The sequence below is a fragment of the Oncorhynchus gorbuscha genome, linkage group LG16, assembly GCF_021184085.1.
Source record: "Oncorhynchus gorbuscha isolate QuinsamMale2020 ecotype Even-year linkage group LG16, OgorEven_v1.0, whole genome shotgun sequence".
Taxonomy (NCBI): domain Eukaryota; kingdom Metazoa; phylum Chordata; class Actinopteri; order Salmoniformes; family Salmonidae; genus Oncorhynchus; species Oncorhynchus gorbuscha.
In genome coordinates, this window is record NC_060188.1 from 99,052,198 (window position 1) to 99,073,493 (window position 21,296).

Genomic DNA, 21,296 nt, shown 5'->3' on the forward strand with positions numbered 1-21,296 from the left:
TTATGTCGATATAGCTCTCATTTTACTGTGGATATAGATACTTTTGTACCTGTTTCTTCCAGCATCTTCACAAGGTCCTTTACTGTTGTTCAGCAACACAACTGTTTCCTTCTCAGGGCGCTATCAGCAACACAACCATTTCCTTCTCAGGGCGCTATCAGCAACACAACCGTTTCCTTCTCAGGGCGCTATCAGCAATACAACCGTTTCCTTCTCAGGGCGCTATCAGCAACACAACCGTTTCCTTCTGAATACATCCAATAGATCACTGGGATTGATTTGCACTTTTTGCATCAAACTACTTTCATCTCTAGGAGACAGAACATGTCTCCTTCCTGAGCGATATGATGGCTGCGTGGTCCCATGGTGTTTATACTTGCGTACTATTGTTTGTACAAATGAACGTGGTACCATCAGGCATTTGGAAATTGCTCCCAAAGATGAACCAGACTTGTGGAGGACTACAATTTCTTTTCTGAAGTCTTGGCTGATTTCTTTTATTTATCCAATGATGTCAAGCAAAGTGAGTTTGAAGGTAGGTGTCACGAGTCCGACCGAGGGTGGCTCCCCTTCCCGGTCGGGTGGCGCTCGGTGGTCGTAGTCGCCGGCCTATTAGCTGCCACTGATTGTCTCCTTGTATGTTTATTGTTAGCACCTGTTAGTGAGTCATTAGTTGGGCTTTATTGGACAGCCGGCCCGCCTGTTTCTTTGTGTGGGATTAATTATTGTGACCTTCGGTTATGTAGTAGAGGAACGTGTTTGTTCCTGGTCGTGTATTCTGCTTACTGTTTTCGTCCTCCGTGTTTGGGGCATTTGGTTTTGAGCACCCAGTGTTGCGTGAATGCATTAAAGAGCACAGTATTGCACTCTCTGTTTCCTGCGTCTGACTCCACACCCACGACACCCTGAGCGTTACAGTAGGCCTTGAAATACATCCACAGGTACACTCCAATTGATTCAAATGATGTCAATTAGCCAATCAGAAGCTTCTAAAGCCATGACATAATTTTCTAGAATTTTCTAAGCTGTTTAAAGGCACAGTCAACTTAGTGTATGTAAACTTCTGACCCCACTGGAATTCTGATACAGTGAATTATAAGTGAAAAAATCTGTCTGTAAACAATTGTTGGAAAAATGACTTGTGTCATGCACAAAGTAGATGTTCTAACTGACTTTCCAAAAACTATAGTTTGTTAAAGCATGAAATTTGTTGAAAAACAAGTATTAATGACTCCAACCTAAGTGTAGGTAAACTTCCAACTTCAACTGTATATAGTGTGTGTATATATTCTAGTGAATGTGTATATAGTGTGTATATATAGTCTAGTGAGTGTGTATATAGTGTGTATCTATATTCTAGTGAGTGTGTATATAGTGTGTATCTATAGTCTAGTGAGTGTGTATATAGTGTGTATACTTACTGTTATATATAGCCTGTGTGATAGCGCTGTGAACAAAACCTCTAACTTCTTAGGGCTAGGCCCTTATTTTTCTCTTTTCTCTGTTTTTCTGTCTGTTACTCCATCCCTGAAACCAGGATATGGATATAATTGGTACCACTGTACTGTTTGTAGAAATGTTCAAATAATTTATGAGAATATAACACAATAGATATGGTAGGAGAAAACCCCCCACAAAAAAAACAGGATTTATTTTTTTGAGAGACCATCCTCTTACAATTTAAAGTATAAGGGCATACTACTCCCAGCATGCAATTCCTTTGGATTCCACACGGTGTCAGCAGTCTATGTTCAAGGTTTCAGGCTTGTAACTTCCAAAACAAAATATCAGTTTTAGTACAGGGACATAGTCTTGGAAATTGCTGTTTGTGCGCCATGAAGACAGGACACACCTGCTAAAATCGTTTTTCTATTGAACATACTTCTTTCCATAAGAAATGTTATAGTTTGATTACATTTTAGGGTATCTGAGGAGTAAATAGAAACCTATTTTGACTTGTTGAAACTAAGTTTAGGGGTAGATTTTCAGATTCCTTTCTCTGCACTCAATCTGTTGAACGAGTGGATTACTCAAATCGATGGTGCCAACTAAACTGACTTTTTGGGATAAAAAGAAGGATTTTATCTAACAAAATGACACTACATGTTATAGCTGGGACCCTTTGGATGACAAATCAGAGGAAGATTTTCAAAAAGTATGTGAGACCCATTTAAATTGAATGAGTTTGGCTCTGCATGTTGCTGTGTGAATATAATGATTTGTCTTTGCATTTTGCTGTGTGAATGTGGAGGTAGTGAGTTTGGGTCTGCATTTTGCTGTATGAATGTGGAGGTAGTGAGTTTGGGTCTGCATTTTGCTGTGTGAATGTGGAGGTAGACATGATGTCCATGCTGTCCCCAGTCCATCTGACTGTGCTGCTGCTCCAGTTTCAACTGTTCTGCCTTATTATTATTTGACCATGCTGGTCATTTATGAACATTTGAACATCTTGGTCATGTTCTGTTATAATCTCTACCCGGCACAGCCAGAAGAGGACTGGCCACCCCACATAGCCCGGTTCCTCTCTGTATTAGGTTTCTTATGAATGTGGAGGTAGTGAGTATGGGTCCTAGGTTTTGGCCTTTCTAGGGAGTTTTTCCTAGCCACCGTGCTTTTACACCTGCATTGTTTGCTGTTTGGGGTTTTAGGGTCTGGGTTTCTGTTTTGCTGTACAGCACTTTTTGAGAATGTGGATCTGCATTTTGCTGTATGAATGTGGAGGTAGTGAGTATGGGTCTGCATTTTGCTGTATGAATGTGGAGGTAGTGAGTATGGGTCTGCATTTTGCTGTATGAATGTGGATAAATTCTGATTTTGCTGTATTTGATTTGATTTTGCTGTAGAATGAGTATGGGTCTGCATTTTGCTGTATGAATGTGGAGGTAGTGAGTATGGGTCTGCATTTTGCTGTATGAATGTGGAGGTAGTGAGTATGGGTCTGCATTTTGCTGTATGAATGTGGAGGTAGTGAGTATGGGTCTGCATTTTGCTGTATGAATGTGGAGGTAGTGAGTATGGGTCTGCATTTTGCTGTATGAATGTGGAGGTAGTGAGTTTGGGTCTACATTTTGCTGTATGAATGTGGAGGTAGTGAGTTTGGGTCTACATTTTGCTGTATGAATGTGGAGGTGCTGTTTGCTGTATGAATGAATGTGAGTTTGGGTCTGCATTTTGCTGTATGAATGTGGAGGTAGTGAGTTTGGGTCTACATTTTGCTGTATGAATGTGGAGGTAGTGAGTTTGGGTCTACATTTTGCTGTATGAATGTGGAGGTAGTGAGTTTGGGTCTACATTTTGCTGTATGAATGTGGAGGTAGTGAGTTTGGGTCTGCATTTTGCTGTTGGAAAGAACATTATTTGTTTTTATTTTAAAAGGTAAGTCAGGGTTAGAACAAATTCTTATTTTCAATTACGTTCTAAGAGCAGTGGGTTACCTGCCTTGTTCAGGGGCAGAGTTACATATTTTTACCTTGTCGGCTCAGTGCTTTCATCTTGCAACCTTTCGTTTACTAGTCCAACGCTCTAACCACTAGGCTACCTAATGAGCTTGGCTCTGCATTTTGCTGTGTGAATGTAATGAATTTGTAATGAGTTTGGTTCTGCGTTTTGCTGTGTGAATGTCATGAGTTTGGTTCTGCGTTTTGCTGTGAATGTCATGAGTTTGGTTCTGCGTTTTGCTGTGTGAATGTCATGAGTTTGGTTCTGCGTTTTGCTGTGTGAATGTCATGAGTTTGGTTCTGCGTTTTGCTGTGTGAATGTCATGAGTTTGTAATGAGTTTGGTGAATGTTACATTGAATGTGTCCTTGTGGTTTTTTGACGGACTGACCCTCTTCGTTGGACTAATCTCTCCCTCAGACTTTAAAATGAGTGATCAAATGTTGGAGTATCCTTTAAAACACTACTGAGGAGACACTTAAATCAACACAGCTATATGTTCTATTGAAGATTATATCCATGTTATTACTTTTAACACTGAACATGTCTCAATCAAGGAATGTCTGTGAAGTTTCTCTGTAGAATGAGATTGGTCCATTTAATGTCTCTCTATGTTCAGCAGCAGCAGCAATAATTTTAAACTCATTTCTTAATCCCCTTTCAATTAAAATTCAAAATAGGAATGTAAAAAACAATGAACTACATACATTTATACAGTATGTATAAGTACCAGACATACACGATGTGCAAAATTGCAGAAAAAACATTTACCAACACACCAGGAAATGTGTAATGTTTAATGTGTTAACCACTCAACTTTCCCTCCTTAAGAAGATTTATTAACACACCAGGAAATGTGTAATGTTTAATGTGTTAACCACTCAACTTTCCCTCCTTAAGAAGATTTATTAACACAACAGGAAATGTGTAATGTTTAATGTGTTAACCACACGACTTTCCCTCCTTAAGAAGATTTATTAACAACACGTTTCTAAACTCTATAGTTCAAACATACAGTATCAAGTATTGATGGAAGAAGGTAGAGTTTAGTTAGTCTGTACAATAACCAATAGTCCTACTGATTAGACCCCACAGGGCTGTAGAATAACCAATAGTCCTACTGATTAGACCCCACAGGGCTGTACAATAACCAATAGTCCTACTGATTAGACCCCACAGGGCTGTACAATAACCAATAGTCCTACTGATTAGACCCCACAGGGCTGTAGAATAACCAATAGTCCTACTGATTAGACCCCACAGGGCTGTAGAATAACCAATAGTCCTACTGATTAGACCCCACAGGGCTGTACAATAACTAATATTCCTACTGATTAGACCCCACAGGGCTGTAGAATAACCAATATTCCTACTGATTAGACCCCACAGGGCTGTACAATAACCAATATTCCTACTGATTAGACCCCACAGGGCTGTACAATAACCAATAGTCCTACTGATTAGACCCCACAGGGCTGTACAATAACCAATAGTCCTACTGATTAGACAATGCTGTGCTTTTGAATTTTCCACACCAAAGCATGTTTTCACCCACTCTATATAGGCACCGTACTCTAATGCCATATTTTGTCATAATTCGCTCCCAGTTTAAACAATGTCTTTGTCAGAACTGGGACAACTATTTCTCAGAAATACCACAATTCAATTTCTCTCTCATCTGCACAAACATCTCATCTCACAGGATCACGAAACAAATGAAAAACAACGAGAGACACCAAAAGATATACATCAAATATTTCAAGAAGAAAAACTTTTAGAAACTCAATGAAAACTCCAGAGTCAACCACAACTCCTCTTTTCACACATTCCTGGTGGTAGGCCCTGCTGCTGGGGGAATGCTTTATTAAAGAAAGGCTCCTGTCTGATGATATTTAGGCTTCAATAGGAGATGAAACATGGTCTAACGTCAGATCAGATCTGACGGTCTGAGGGGTCTACGGTCCTCCTGCAGGTTGTAGTTCAGATCAGACAGTCTGAGGGGTCTGCGGTCCTCCTGCAGGTTGTAGTTCAGATCAGACAGTCTGAGGGGTCTACGGTCCTCCTGCAGGTTGTAGTTCAGATCTGACAGTGACCGTCCTCCTGCAGGTTGTAGTTCAGATCTGACAGTCTGAGGGTCCTCCTCCTGCAGGTTGTAGTTCAGATCTGACAGTCTGAGGGGTCTACGGTCCTCCTGCAGGTTGTAGTTCAGATCAGACAGTCTGAGGGGTCTACGGTCCTCCTGCAGGTTGTAGTTCAGATCTGACAGTCTGAGGGGTCTACGGTCCTCCTGCAGGTTGTAGTTCAGATCTGACAGTCTGAGGGGTCTACGGTCCTCCTGCAGGTTGTAGTTCAGATCAGACAGTCTGAGGGGTCTACGGTCCTCCTGCAGGTTGTAGTTCAGATCTGACAGTCTGAGGGGTCTGCGGTCCTCCTGCAGGTTGTAGTTCAGATCAGACAGTCTGAGGGGTCTACGGTCCTCCTGCAGGTTGTAGTTCAGATCTGACCGTCTGAGGGGTCTGCGGTCCTCCTGCAGGTTGTAGATCAGATCTGACCGTCTGAGGGGTCTGCGGTCCTCCTGCAGGTCATAGTTCAGATCTGACAGTCTGAGGGGTCTACGGTCCTCCTGCAGGTTGTAGATCAGATCTGACCGTCTGAGGGGTCTACGGTCCTCCTGCAGGTCATAGCTCAGATCTGACCAGCCAGCTGTGATACAAGCAAGTATTTGACATACATCCATGTTTTAACGTTCTGAGATATTGTGGAATACCGGCCACTAGGGGCAACAGTGAACACTTTTACTTTGAAGTAGTTGTGTGGGGATGGTTGATGAGTGTAAGCATCTGCCTCTGATTTTAATGGTTTTAAAGGTTGCAAGTTCAAATCCAGTGATAGAAAGTCGTTTTTGATATTTTTGTTTTAAGCCTATCCCAACCCTTACACCTTACCTTAAACATGTGGAGTTCATCCCTGACCTTAAGTAAATGCCTAAACTTAACCTTAAACACTTTGAAATTTGACATTTAGAAAAACCTAGAAGTTAGATGTTTGAGAAACATGGATGAATGTCTAATTCTGACACGAGACTGCGAGAGCTGGTAGGATCTGACAGGCCTTGTGGTCGACTGTTTATTAGAGCTGGTAGGATCTGACAGGCCTTGTGGTCGACTGTTTATTAGAGCTGGTAGGATCTGAGGCTGGTAGGAGCTGGTAGGATCTGACAGGCCTTGTGGTCGACTGTTTTTTAGAGCTGGTAGGATCTGACAGGCCTTGTGGTCGACTGTTTATTAGAGCTGGTAGGATCTGACAGGCCTTGTGGTCGACTGTTTATTAGAGCTGGTAGGATCTGACAGGCCTTGTGGTCGACTGTTTATTAGAGCTGGTAGGATCTGACAGGCCTTGTGGTCGACTGTTTATTAGAGCTGGTAGGATCTGACAGGCCTTGTGGTCGACTGTTTATTAGAGCTGGTAGGATCTGACAGGCCTTGTGGTCGACTGTTTTTTAGAGCTGGTAGGATCTGACAGGCCTTGTGGTCGACTGTTTATTAGAGCTGGTAGGATCTGACAGGCCTTGTGGTCGACTGTTTATTAGAGCTGGTAGGATCTGACAGGCCTTGTGGTCGACTGTTTTTTAGAGCTGGATGTTGTAACTTTAATGTGTTTGAGTTAATGTTTAAGTTCATTCTTTGAGCTGAGATATTTGAGATAATTCTTTAGATTTATTTGCATATGTAATTGTATTGGGTTGTGTTGAATTCTGCTTTTTGACTGCAAGTCCCAGAATGCCTTGCGAGAGGAATGAGTGATAACGCGCCAATTATGTGCAGGTGCGAGTGATTGTAGCTGACTTTCCGACAGCATCTTACCTGCATTGCTCTGTACCAAAACCATTGTTGTTAAATGTAATGTAAACACGTATTCTTACTAAAAGAAGCTTTCTTATCAAAACCGATGTCCTGAGTCATTACTAAGAAGTTAGCTAATCTAAAATTTGGTGCCGAAACCCGGGAGTTATGAGCTGCGACGAAGAAGTGGCTGAAATGGCTGAAATGGCTGAGGAGGAACGTGAAGCAGAAAGAATGAGACGAGAGCGGGGTACCATTCGAGGCGCAACAACGAGGATTTTGAATCAGATTGATGTGGAAATATCCCAGTCAAATCCGGATACCGATCACTTGAGTACATTGTTGGAATTGTTATCAGCTAAGGAGGACAGTTTGTTTGAACTCGATCGTGGAATTGAACAGTTAACGCCATTGGACGGATTGGAGGCAGAGATTGCATGCACGGAGGATTATAAAGAACGCATTATCATGCTGAGGAGTCGTGCACAAAGAGTGATAAAGAAGAAACAGGACGTCAATCCACTACCAGCCCGGGTGAGTGATGCTAACTCAAACATATCACAGAGACAATCAGTAAGGCTTCCGAAGTTGATTATTGAGAAATTCTATGGAGATGTCAGTATGTGGCAGGAGTTTTGGAGCCAGTATGAGACTGCTATTCACAACAATGATTCACTGTGTAAAAAAGAGAAGTTTATCTATCTGAAAACATATCTCACTGGACCAGCTGCAAAGGCAGTAGCAGGACTGATGTTAACAGACAGTAACTATGATAATGCAATCACTCTACTCAAGAGCAGATTTGGAAGGAAAGACCTTGTGATTAGTGCTCATATGTCAAAGCTGCTGAATCTCACACCTGTGAAGAAATCCTCTGATCTAAATGCATTGAGGCAGCTATATGATGAATGTGACATTCAGATTAGGAGCCTGGAATCACTGGGTGTGGTGTCAGAATCCTATGGAAGCCTACTATTCCCAATCTTACTGCAGATGATTCCAGAGGACATAGCTCTTGACTATAGTCGTCAGAGGGGAGTAGATGATGAATGGAAAGTGTCTGAGATTATCAGTTTCCTACAGAAAGAGGTTCAGAGCAGGGAGAGAGCACTACAAATGACAAGATCATACAACCAACAGAAAGAGAGCAAACCATGGAACAAGTCATGCTTCTCCAATGAAATGAAACCAAAAAGACCCAACAGCACTGCATACAGCCAGCCAGAAGGAACAGCAAACGTGTCTATTTTGTGACAGTGCAGACCACAAATCAGAAAACTGCCCTGACTACAATATTGCTACACGCAAAGAGAAACTAAAGAACATGGGAAGATGCTTTGTATGTTTAGGACAGATCCGTCATCCACACTGATATGTCTGCCAGACATGCAGAGATGCGATTCGCCACCTGGTCATCAGAAGGGGGAAAGGAGAAGATTAATTGTGTGTCGTCTGCATAGCAATGATAGGAGAGACCATGTGAGGTTATGACAGAGCCAAGTGACTTGGTGTATAGCGAGAATAGGAGCGGGCCTAGAACAGAGCCCTGGGGGACACCAGTGGTGAGAGCGCGTGGTGAGGAGACAGATTCTCGCCACGCCACCTGGTAGGAGCGACCTGTCAGGTAGGACGCAATCCAAGCGTGGGCCGCGCCGGAGATGCCCAACTCGGAGAGGGTGGAGAGGAGGATCTGATGGTTCACAGTATCGAAGGCAGCCGATAGGTCTAGAAGGATGAGAGCAGAGGAGAGAGAGTTAGCTTTAGCAGTGCGGAGCGCCTCCGTGATACAAAGAAGAGCAGTCTCAGTTGAATGACTAGTCTTGAAACCTGACTGATTTGGATCAAGAAGGTCATTCAGAGAGAGATAGCGGGAGAGCTGGCCAAGGACGGCACGTTCAAGAGTTTTGGAGAGAAAAGAAAGAAGGGATACTGGTCTGTAGTTGTTGACATCGGAGGGATCGAGTGTAGGTTTTTTCAGAAGGGGTGCAACTCTCGCTCTCTTGAAGACGGAAGGGACGTAGCCAGCGGTCAGGGATGAGTTGATGAGCGAGGTGAGGTAAGGGAGAAGGTCTCCGGAAATGGTCTGGAGAAGAGAGGAGGGGATAGGGTCAAGCGGGTAGGTTGTTGGGCGGCCGGCCGTCACAAGACGCAAGATTTCATCTGGAGAGAGAGGGGAGAAAGAGGTCAGAGCACAGGGTAGGGCAGTGTGAGCAGAACCAGCGGTGTCGTTTGACTTAGCAAACGAGGATCGGATGTTCAGACCTTCTTTTCAAAATGGTTGACGAAGTCATCTGCAGAGAGGGAGGAGGGGGGGGGGAGGATTCAGGAGGGAGGAGAAGGTGGCAAAGAGCTTCCTAGGGTTAGAGGCAGATGCTTGGAATTTAGAGTGCTAGAAAGTGGCTTTAGCAGCAGAGACAGAGGAGGAAAATGTAGAGAGGAGGGAGTGAAAGGATGCCATGTCCGCAGGGAGGCGAGTTTTCCTCCATTTCCGCTCGGCTGCCCGGAGCCCTGTTCTGTGAGCTCGCAATGAGTCGTCGAGCCACGGAGCGGGAGGGGAGGACCGAGCCGGCCTGGAGGATAGGGGACGTAGAGAGTCAAAGGATGCACCTTTGGATGGTCGGTGCAGGGACCCGTGTCCATGTCAAGTGTCGCCGAGGCAACTTGCATGTTCATCCCACTTGATGAAGACACATTAGTCTCCAAGCAACTGCATGCATTCTGGGAGCTTGAGTCACAGGGTATTCTAAGCGAGAAGACACAGAACTCAGAGGAAAACGAGGCTCTTCAAAGGTTCGAGGAAACAACCACCTTCAAAGATGGGCGATACCATGTGGAGTTGCCATGGAAACGAGAAATGCCAGAACTCCAAGACAACTATAGAATCGCCAAGAAACGGATTGAATGTCTGAAGAAAAGACTGAAGAAGGATGTGACGTTGTACAGCAGATAAAATGAAGTAGTAGAAGACTACTTACAACAATATATGGCAGAGGACGTGCCCAAGGACAACGCATCAAGTGCAGACAACGTAAAATACTACTTACCTCACCATGCAGTACTCCGAGAAGATAAGGTGACAACAAAACTGAGAGTGGTGTTTGATGCCTCGTCCCATGAAGATGGCTGTCCATCTCTCAATGACTGTCTACTCACAGGACCGAACCTGAATCCGGATCTGCTCAGCGTTCTGATAAAGTTCAGACTACATGAGATCGCATTCATGGCAGACATCAAGAAAGCTTTCCTGCAGATATCCCTAGCAGAGAGAGACAGAGACGTCGTGAGATTTCTATGGCTCACTGGCCCACCAAGGGGAGAAAATGAAGAGGAGCTGCGTGTGCTGAGGATGAAAAGAGTGGTATTTGGAGCTTCCCCAAGTCCATTTTTGCTGGCAGCTACAATCAGGAAGCACCTGAAACAATATGAAACAGAACAACCAGAAGTTGTAGAGATACTGAGAGAGTCACTCTACGTAGATGACTTCATTGCAAGTTCACGCAACGTTGAAGAGGCTTACCTTGTGACAACAACTGCAAAGCGAATGCTGTCGATTGCAGGCATAGACCTCTGCAAATGGATGACCAATTCTCCTGAATTGAAAACGAAATGGGAGGAGAGTACGACAACTGACCACCCGTTGACGTTACAAACACAAGGATTAGTGCTGTTCTTAACCCATTAGGGTTGCATCCCAAATGTTAACATATTCCCTAATAAGTACACTACTTCCAAGCAGAGACATATGGGCCCTAGTCAGAAGGAGTACCATATATATAGGGAATATGGTGCCATTTTGGATGCTGCCTACAATTCCACCCACACCTCCACATCAGATGAATCTAGTCCTGGTTTGCTTTACATGCAGTAGGCTAATGAATGTCAATATTTAGGTTACACTGATTCCCCTACTAAAGGGAAATATTATTTATTATTATTATGATTTGATTTGATTTGATTATGGGAGTGGTTTCCTTCCATGGATGTAAGTGATGCCTTGGTCACCTCTAGCATGGAGATAAGTGATGCCTTGGTCACCTCTAGCATGGAGGTAAGTGATGCCTTGGTCACCTCTAGCATGGAGGTAAGTGATGCCTTGGTCACCTCTAGCATGGAGATAAGTGATGCCTTGGTCACCTCTAGCATGGAGGTAAGTGATGCCTTGGTCACCTCTAGCATGGAGGTAAGTGATGCCTTGGTCACCTCTAGCATGGAGGTGGAGCCTTGGTCACCTAAGGAGATAAGTGATGATGCCTTGGTCACCTCTAGCATGGAGGTAAGTGATGCCTTGGTCACCTCTAGCATGGAGGTAAGTGATGCCTTGGTCACCTCTAGCATGGAGGTAAGTGATGTTTCTCCTGGTGCCTTGGTCACCTCTAGCATGGAGGTAAGTGATGTTTCTCCTGGTGCCTTGGTCACCTCTAGCATGGAGGTAAGTGATGTTTCTCCTGGTGCCTTGGTCACCTCTAGCATGGAGGTAAGTGATGCCTTGGTCACCTCTAGCATGGAGGTAAGTGATGCCTTGGTCACCTCTAGCATGGAGGTAAGTGATGCCTTGGTCACCTCTAGCATGGAGGTAAGTGATGCCTTGGTCACCTCTAGCATGGAGGTAAGTGATGCCTTGGTCACCTCTAGCATGGAGGTAAGTGATGCCTTGGTCACCTCTAGCATGGAGGTAAGTGATGCCTTGGTCACCTCTAGCATGGAGGTAAGTGATGCCTTGGTCACCTCTAGCATGGAGGTAAGTGATGCCTTGGTCACCTCTAGCATGGAGGTAAGTGATGCCTTGGTCACCTCTAGCATGGAGGTAAGTGATGCCTTGGTCACCTCTAGCATGGAGGTAAGTGATGCCTTGGTCACCTCTAGCATGGAGGTAAGTGATGCCTTGGTCACCTCTAGCATGGATGTAAGTGATGCCTCTTCTGGTGCCTTGGTCACCTCTAGCATGGATGTAAGTGATGTCTCTTCTTGTGCCTTGGTCACCTCTAGCATGGATGTAAGTGATGTCTCTTCTGGTGCCTTGGTCACCTCTAGCATGGAGGTAAGTGATGCCTTGGTCACCTCTACCATGGATGTAAGTGATGCCTTGGTCACCTCTAGCATGGATGTAAGTGATGTCTCTCCTGGTGCCTTGGTCACCTCTACCATGGATGTAAGTGATGCCTTGGTCACCTCTAGCATGGATGTAAGTGATGTCTCTTCTGGTGCCTTGGTCACCTCTAGCATGGAGGTAAGTGATGTCTCTCCTGGTGCCTTGGTCACCTCTAGCATGGAGGTAAGTGATGCCTTGGTCACCTCTACCATGGATGTAAGTGATGCCTTGGTCACCTCTAGCATGGATGTAAGTGATGTCTCTTCTGGTGCCTTGGTCACCTCTAGCATGGAGGTAAGTGATGCCTTGGTCACCTCTAGCATGGATGTAAGTGATGTCTCTCCTGGTGCCTTGGTCACCTCTAGCATGGAGGTAAGTGATGTCTCTCCTGGTGCCTTGGTCACCTCTAGCATGGAGGTAAGTGATGTCTCTCCTGGTGCCTTGGTCACCTCTAGCATGGAGGTAAGTGATGCCTTGGTCACCTCTAGCATGGAGATAAGTGATGCCTTGGTCACCTCTAGCATGGAGGTAAGTGATGCCTTGGTCACCTCTAGAATGGAGATAAGTGATGCCTTGGTCACCTCTAGCATGGAGGTAAGTGATGCCTTGGTCACCTCTAGCATGGAGGTAAGTGATGTTTCTCCTGGTGCCTTGGTCACCTCTAGCATGGAGGTAAGTGATGCCTTGGTCACCTCTAGCATGGAGGTAAGTGATGTCTCTCTTGGTGCCTTGGTCACCTCTAGCATGGAGGTAAGTGATGCCTTGGTCACCTCTACCATGGATGTAAGTGATGCCTTGGTCACCTCTAGCATGGATGTAAGTGATGTCTCTTCTGGTGCCTTGGTCACCTCTAGCATGGAGGTAAGTGATGCCTTGGTCACCTCTAGCATGGAGGTAGGTGATGCCTTGGTCACCTCTACCATGGATGTAAGTGATGCCTTGGTCACCTCTAGCATGGAGGTAAGTGATGCCTTGGTCACCTCTACCATGGATGTAAGTGATGCCTTGGTCACCTCTACCATGGATGTAAGTGATGCCTTGGTCACCTCTAGCATGGAGGTAAGTGATGTCTCTCTTGGTGCCTTGGTCACCTCTAGCATGGAGGTAAGTGATGCCTTGGTCACCTCTAGCATGGAGGTAAGTGATGCCTTGGTCAACTCTACCATGGATGTAAGTGATGCCTTGGTCACCTCTAGCATGGATGTAAGTGATGCCTTGGTCACCTCTAGCATGGAGGTAAGTGATGCCTTGGTCACCTGTACCATGGATGTAAGTGATGCCTTGGTCACCTCTAGCATGGATGTAAGTGATGTCTCTTCTGGTGCCTTCGTCACCTCTAGCACGGAGGTAAGTGATGCCTTGGTCACCTCTACCATGGATGTAAGTGATGCCTTGGTCACCTCTAGCATGGATGTAAGTGATGTCTCTCCTGGTGCCTTGGTCACCTCTAGCATGGAGGTAAGTGATGTCTCTCCTGGTGCCGTGGTCACCTCTAGCATGGATGTAAGTGATGTCTCTCCTGGTGCCTTGGTCACCTCTAGCATGGAGGTAAGTGATGTCTCTCCTGGTGCCTTGGTCACCTCTAGCATGGAGGTAAGTGATGTCTCTCCTGGTGCCTTGGTCACCTCTAGCATGGAGGTAAGTGATGTCTCTCCTGGTGCCTTGGTCACCTCTAGCATGGAGGTAAGTGATGTCTCTCCTGGTGCCGTGGTCACCTCTAGCATGGATGTAAGAGATGTCTTTCCTGGTGCCGTGGTCTTCTCTGAAGTTGTGGATGGACCAGAGTGGAGGGAGGGTTAGGTTTTGGTAAAGGAAGTGGCTCAATTCATGGAACATGGTGCTTGCAAAACCAGGATCATGGGTCTCTTTGACATGTATTATTATACTATCATACGTGAAGAGGGGTTGGGAGTTGAGGGTCGAAGAGGGGTTGGGAGTTGAGGGTCGAAGAGGGGTTGGGAGTTGAGGGTCGAAGAGGGGTTGGGAGTTGAGGGTCGAAGAGGGGTTGGGAGTTGAGGGTCGAAGAGGGGTTGGGAGTTGAGGGTCGAAGAGGGGTTGGGAGTTGAGGGTCGAAGAGGGGTTGGGAGTTGAGGGTCGAAGAGAGGGTTGGGAGTTGAGGGTCGAAGAGGGGTTGGGAGTTGAGGGTCGAAGAGGGGTTGGGAGTTGAGGGTCGAAGAGGGGTTGGGAGTTGAGGGGTTGGGAGTTGAGGGGTTGGGAGTTGAGGGGTTGGGAGTTGAGGGGTTGGGAGTTGAGGGTCGAAGAGGGGTTGGGAGTTGAGGGTCGAAGAGGGGTTGGGAGTTGAGGGTCGAAGAGGGGTTGGGAGTTGAGGGTCGAAGAGGGGTTGGGAGTTGAGGGTCGAAGAGGGGTTGGGAGTTGAGGGTCGAAGAGGGGTTGGGAGTTGAGGGTCGAAGAGGGGGAGTTGAGGAGTTGAGGGTCGAAGAGGGGTTGGGAGTTGAGGGTCGAAGAGGGGTTGGGAGTTGAGGGTCGAAGAGGGGTTGGGAGTTGAGGGTCGAAGAGGGAGTTGAGGGTTGAGGGTCGAAGAGGGGTTGGGAGTTGAGGGTCGAAGAGGGGTTGGGAGTTGAGGGTCGAAGGGGGTTGGGAGTTGAGGGTCGAAGAGGGGTTGGGAGTTGAGGGTCGAAGAGAGGGTTGGGAGTTGAGGGTCGAAGAGGGGTTGGGAGTTGAGGGGTTGGGAGTTGAGGGTCGAAGAGGGGTTGGGAGTTGAGGGGTTGGGAGTTGAGGGTCGAAGAGGGGTTGGGAGTTGAGGGTCGAAGAGGGGTTGGGAGTTGAGGGTCGAAGAGGGGTTGGGAGTTGAGGGTCGAAGAGGGGTTGGGAGTTGAGGGTCGAAGAGGGGTTGGGAGTTGAGGGTCGAAGAGGGGTTGGGAGTTGAGGGTCGAAGAGGGGTTGGGAGTTGAGGGTCGAAGAGGGGTTGGGAGTTGAGGGTCGAAGAGGGGTTGGGAGTTGAGGGTCGAAGAGGGGTTGGGAGTTGAGGGTCGAAGAGGGGTTGGGAGTTGAGGGTCGAAGAGGGGTTGGGAGTTGAGGGTCGAAGAGGGGGGTTGGGAGTTGAGGGTCGAGTTGAGGGTCGAGGGGTTGGGAGTTGAGGGTCGAAGAGGGGTTGGGAGTTGAGGGTTGAAGTTGAGGGGTTGGGAGTTGAGGGTCGAAGAGGGGTTGGGAGTTGAGGGTCGAAGAGGGGTTGGGAGTTGAGGGTCGAAGAGGGGTTGGGAGTTGAGGGTCGAAGAGGGGTTGGGAGTTGAGGGTCGAAGAGGGGTTGGGAGTTGAGGGTCGAAGAGGGGTTGGGAGTTGAGGGTCGAAGAGGGGTTGGGAGTTGAGGGTCGAAGAGGGGTTGGGAGTTGAGGGTCGAAGAGGGGTTGGGAGTTGAGGGTCGAAGAGGGGTTGGGAGTTGAGGGTCGAAGAGGGGTTGGGAGTTGAGGGTCGAAGAGGGGTTGGGAGTTGAGGGTCGAAGAGGGGTTGGGAGTTGAGGGTCGAAGAGGGGTTGGGAGTTGGGAGTTGGGAGTTGGGGTCGAAGAGGGGTTGGGAGTTGAGGGTTGGGAGTTGGGAGGGGGTTGGGAGTTGAGGGTCGAAGAGAGGGTTGGGAGTTGAGGGTCGAAGAGGGGTTGGGAGTTGAGGGTCGAAGAGGGGTTGGGAGTTGAGGGTCGAAGAGGGGTTGGGAGTTGAGGGTCGAAGAGGGGTTGGGAGTTGAGGGTCGAAGAGGGGTTGGGAGTTGAGGGTCGAAGAGGGGTTGGGAGTTGAGGGTCGAAGAGGGGTTGGGAGTTGAGGGTCGAAGAGGGGGGTTGGGAGTTGGGAGTTGGGGTCGAAGAGGGGTTGGGAGTTGAGGGTTGGGAAGGGTCGAGGGGTTGGGAGTTGAGGGTCGAAGAGAGGGTTGGGAGTTGAGGGTCGAAGAGGGGTTGGGAGTTGAGGGTCGAAGAGAGGGTTGGGAGTTGAGGGTCGAAGAGGGGTTGGGAGTTGAGGGGTTGGGAGTTGAGGGTCGAAGAGGGGTTGGGAGTTGAGGGGTTGGGAGTTGAGGGGTTGGGAGTTGAGGGTCGAAGAGGGGTTGGGAGTTGAGGGTCGAAGAGGGGTTGGGAGTTGAGGGTGAAGAGGGGTTGGAAGAGGGGTTGGGAGAGGGGTTGGGAGTTGAGGGTCGAAGAGGGGTTGGGAGTTGAGGGTCGAAGAGGGGTTGGGAGTTGAGGGTCGAAGAGGGGTTGGGAGTTGAGGGTCGAAGAGGGGTTGGGAGTTGAGGGTCGAAGAGGGGTTGGGAGTTGAGGGTCGAAGAGGGGTTGGGAGTTGAGGGTCGAAGAGGGGTTGGGAGTTGAGGGTCGAAGAGGGGTTGGGAGTTGAGGGTCGAAGAGGGGTTGGGAGTTGAGGGTCGAAGAGGGGTTGGGAGTTGAGGGTCGAAGAGGGGTTGGGAGTTGAGGGTCGAAGAGGGGTTGGGAGTTGAGGGTCGAAGAGGGGTTGGGAGTTGAGGGTCGAAGAGGGGTTGGGAGTTGAGGGTCGAAGAGAGGGTTGGGAGTTGAGGGTCGAAGAGGGGTTGGGAGTTGAGGGTCGAAGAGGGGTTGGGAGTTGAGGGTCGAAGAGGGGTTGGGAGTTGAGGGTCGAAGAGGGGTTGGGAGTTGAGGGTCGAAGAGGGGTTGGGCCAGGTTCTGGTTGTGGAGAAAGGGCTGAGGTGCTGAGGAGTTGGGGTGTTTCAGCCCTCTGGATATGCTGAAATTATGGTGTGGTTGAGGCTAAGGGGTGGGAGAGTTTGTTTATAGCTGGGCAGTTTGGGGTTGGATGGGAGTGGTAGGTTGGGGTTGGAAGGAGGGGCAGGTTAGAGTTGAAGGGAGGAGCAGATTGGGGTTGGAAGGAGGTTCAGGATGGGGTTGGAGGGAGGGGCAGGATGGTGTTGGAAGGAGGCGAATGTTGTGGTTGGAGGGAGGGCCAGGTTGGAATTGGAGGGAGTGTCAGGTTGGGGTTGGAGGGAGGGCCAGGTTGGAATTGGAGGGAGTGTCAGGTTGGGGTTGGAGGGAGGGGTTTGGGTTGGAGGGAGGTTCAGGTTGGGGTTGGAGGGAGTGTCAGGTTTTGGTTGGAGGGAGGGCCAGGTTGGGGTTGGAGGGAGGGGCAGGATGGGGTTGGAGGGAGGGCCAGGTTTTGGTTGGAGGGAGTGTCAGGTTTTGGTTGGAGGGAGTGTCAGGTTTTGGTTGGAGGGAGGGCCAGGTTGGGGTTGGAGGGAGGGGCAGGTTGGGTTTGGAGGGAGGGGCAGGTTGGGTTTGGAGGGAGTGGCAGGTTGTGGTTGGAGGGAGGAGCAGGTTTGGGTTGGAGGGAGGGTGGCATGGTAGCCTAGTGGTTAGAGCGTTGGACTAGTAACCGGAAGGTTGCAAGTTCAAACACCGAGCTGACAAGGTACAAATCTGTCCTTCTGCCCCTGAACAGGCAATTAACCCACAGTTCCTAGGCTGTCATTGAAAATAAGAATGTGTTCTTAACTGACTTGCCTGCTTAAATAAAGGTCAAATAAAAATAAATAAAAAGGGGCAGGTTGTGGGTAGAGAGAGAGTTTCATCCCTCTGAATGAGTCAGTGTCAGATCCAATGGAAATCAAATATTAAACAAGTGATTTATGTGGTGTAGCTACATTGTTACCACATCTGACATATCATACACCATGTGTGGAGCAGAGCAGAAGCTAGCTGGAAATGCTAACAAGTCCTCACTCTTAATCGGCCCCACGTTAAAATGTAATAACTTCCTCTGATTCTCCCCCAGCTGACCACAGTTAAGTGGATGGCAGAGAAAGGAGGTCTGGCAGGGAGAGGAGTTCTGGGAGCCAGTTGTGTTTGAATCATACTTCAGCTGTAACAGACTTTCCTACTGAAGGAAAATGATTCAGTTCAGTATGTTACATGAGTATAAATTGGATCTTTATTCCCTATATAGTGCACTGCTTTTTACCAGAGCCCAGTAAACTACCGCACTATAAAGGGAATGGGGAGCCAGCTGGGGTTGGATGACATCAGCTGTATAAGAGTTTCATGCTGCTTCAGTTCAGTACGTAAGGTTCTTCAGTTCAGTACGTTAGGTTCTTCAGTTCTGTACGTTAGGTTCTTCAGTTCAGTACGTAAGGTTCTTCAGTTCAGTAAGTTAGGTTCTTCAGTTCAGTCGTAAGGTTCTTCAGTTCAGTAAGTTAGGTTCTTCAGTTCAGTAAGTTATGTTCTTCAGTTCAGTAAGTTAGGTTCTTCAGTTCAGTACGTTAGGTTCTTCAGTTCAGTAAGTTAGGTTCTGTCATTAAACAGGCCCTGTTCAATGCACCCAATTCCCTAGGTTTCAATGACAGTTCAGTGTTCAATGACACCCGGTTCTGTCATTAAACAGGCCCTGTTCAATGCACCCGATTCCCTATGGGCCCTGTTCAATGGCACATTCCCTATGGGCCCTGTTTAATGACATCCGATTCTCTATGGGCCCTGTTCAATGGCACCGATTCCCTATGGACCTTGTTCAATGGCACCCGATTCCTCATGGGCCCTGTTCAATGGCACCCGATTCCCTATGGGCCCTGTTTAATGGCACCCGATTCTCTATGGGCCCTGTTTAATGACCCCCGATTCCCTATGGGCCCTGTTTAATGGCACCCAATTCTCTATGGGCCCTGCTCAATGGCACCCGATTCCCTATGTGCCCTGTTTAATGACACCCACTTCTCTATGGGCCCTGTTGAATGGCACCCGATTCCCTATGGGCCCTGTTCAATGGCACCCGATTCCCTATGGGCCCTGTTAAATGGCACCCAGTTCTCTATGGGCCCTGTTCAATTGCACCTGATGCCCTATGGGCCCTGTTCCACGGCACCGATTACCTATGGGCCCTGTTTAATGACACCCGATTCTCTATGGGCCCTGTTCAATGGCACCCGATTCCCTATGGGCCCTGTTTAATGACACCCGATTCTCTATGGGCCCTGTTCATTGGCACCCGATTCCCTATGTGCCTTGTTCAATGCACCCATTTCCCTATGGGCCCTGTTCAATGACACCCTATTCCCTATGGGCCCTGTTCAACGGCACCGAATCCCTATGGGCCCTGTTTAATGGCACCCCATTCCCTATGGGCTCTGTTTAATGAAACCCAGTTCTCTATGGGCCCTGTTCAACGGCACCGAATCCCTATGGGCCCTGTTTAATGACACCCGATTCTCTATGGGCCCTGTTCAATGGCACTCGATTCCCTATGGGCCCTGTTCAACGGCACCGATACCCTATGGGCCCTGTTTAATGGCACCCCATTCCCTATGGGCTCTGTTTAATGACACCCAGTTCTCTATGGGCCCTGTTCAATGGCACCCGATTCCCTATGTGCCCTGTTTAATGACACCCACTTCTCTATGGGCCCTGTTGAATGGCACCCGATTCCCTATGGGCCCTGTTCAATGGCACCCAGTTCCCTATGGGCCCTGTTAAATGGCACCCAGTTCTCTATGGGCCCTGTTCAATGGCACCCGATGCCCTATGGGCCCTGTTCCACGGCACCGATTACCTATGGGCCCTGTTTAATGACACCCCATTCTCTATGGGCCCTGTACAATAGCACCCGATTCCCTATGGGCCCTGTTCAACAGTAGTGAATCGATGCTATTTGGTTGGATCAATATTGATAGAGGGAATAGGTGTATGAGATCAGAACACTGTGTTATTATTTGTCAGATCTCATACAGAGTACCCAGAGTTCCTCACTGTCCCCACCACAGATTGATGATTACCTATTACGCTATAGCAGCGAGAATGGGTGGGTTGTGTCCAAAATGGCACCTTATTCCTCATTTTAGGCCCTGGGTCCAAGGTAGTGCACTAAAGTGCATTCAGAAAGTATTACGACACATTGACTCTTCACATGTTATGTTACAGCCTTATTAAAAAAATAATTATTTAAAAAATTACACATAAATTTGCACACAACACCCCATAATGACACATCAAAAACAGGTTTTTAGAAATGCTTGCAAATGTATTAAAATTTTAAAAAACATAAATAGAAAATGTACATAGTATTCAGACCCTTTACTCAGTACTTTGTTGAAGCACCTTTGGCAGTGATTACAACCTCGAGTCATCTTGGGTATGACGCTACAAGTTTGGAGCACCTGTATTTGGGTAGTTTCTCCCATTCTTCTCTGCAGATCCTCTCAAGCTCTGTCAGGTTGGATGGGGAGCGTTGCCGCACAGCTATTTTCAGATCTCTCCAGAGATGTTCGATCGGGTTCAAGTCCGGGATCTAGCTAGGCCACTCAAGGACATTCAGAGACTCGTCCCGAAGCCACTCCTTCGTTATTTTGGCTGTGTGCTTAATGTCATTGTCATGATGGCAGGTGAACCTTCACCCTAGTCGGAAGTCCTGAGCGCTCTGGAGCGGGTTTTTGTCAAGGATCTCTCTGTATTTTGCTCCGTTCAGCTTTGCCTCAATCCTGACTATTCTCCCAGTCCCTGCCGCTGAAAAACATGATGCTGCCAAGGCCATGCTTCACCGTAGGGATGGTGCCAGGTTTCCTCCACATGTGACGCTTGGCATTCAGGGCAAAGAGTTCAATCTTAGTTTCATCAGACCAGAGAATCTTGTTTCTCATTGTCTGAGAGTCTTTAGCTAGTACCTTTTGGCAAACTCCAAGTGGGCTGTCATGTGCCTTTTACTGAGGAATGGCTTCTGTCTGGCCAATCTACCATAAAGGCCTGATTGGTGGAGTGCTGCAGAGATGGTTGTCTTTCAGGAAGGTTCTCCCATCTCCACAGAGGAACTCTGGAGCGCTGTCAGAGTGGCCATCTGGTTCTTTGTCACCTCCCTAACCAAGGCCAGCTCTAGGAATTGTTGCTGCATTCACTTAGCTACTGACTTGTTCTGTTCTAGTCCTGACGTCATTTCCGGTCACAACTTGCAGGCTTGTTTTCGAGTTGCTGTGCATTTTGTTGCC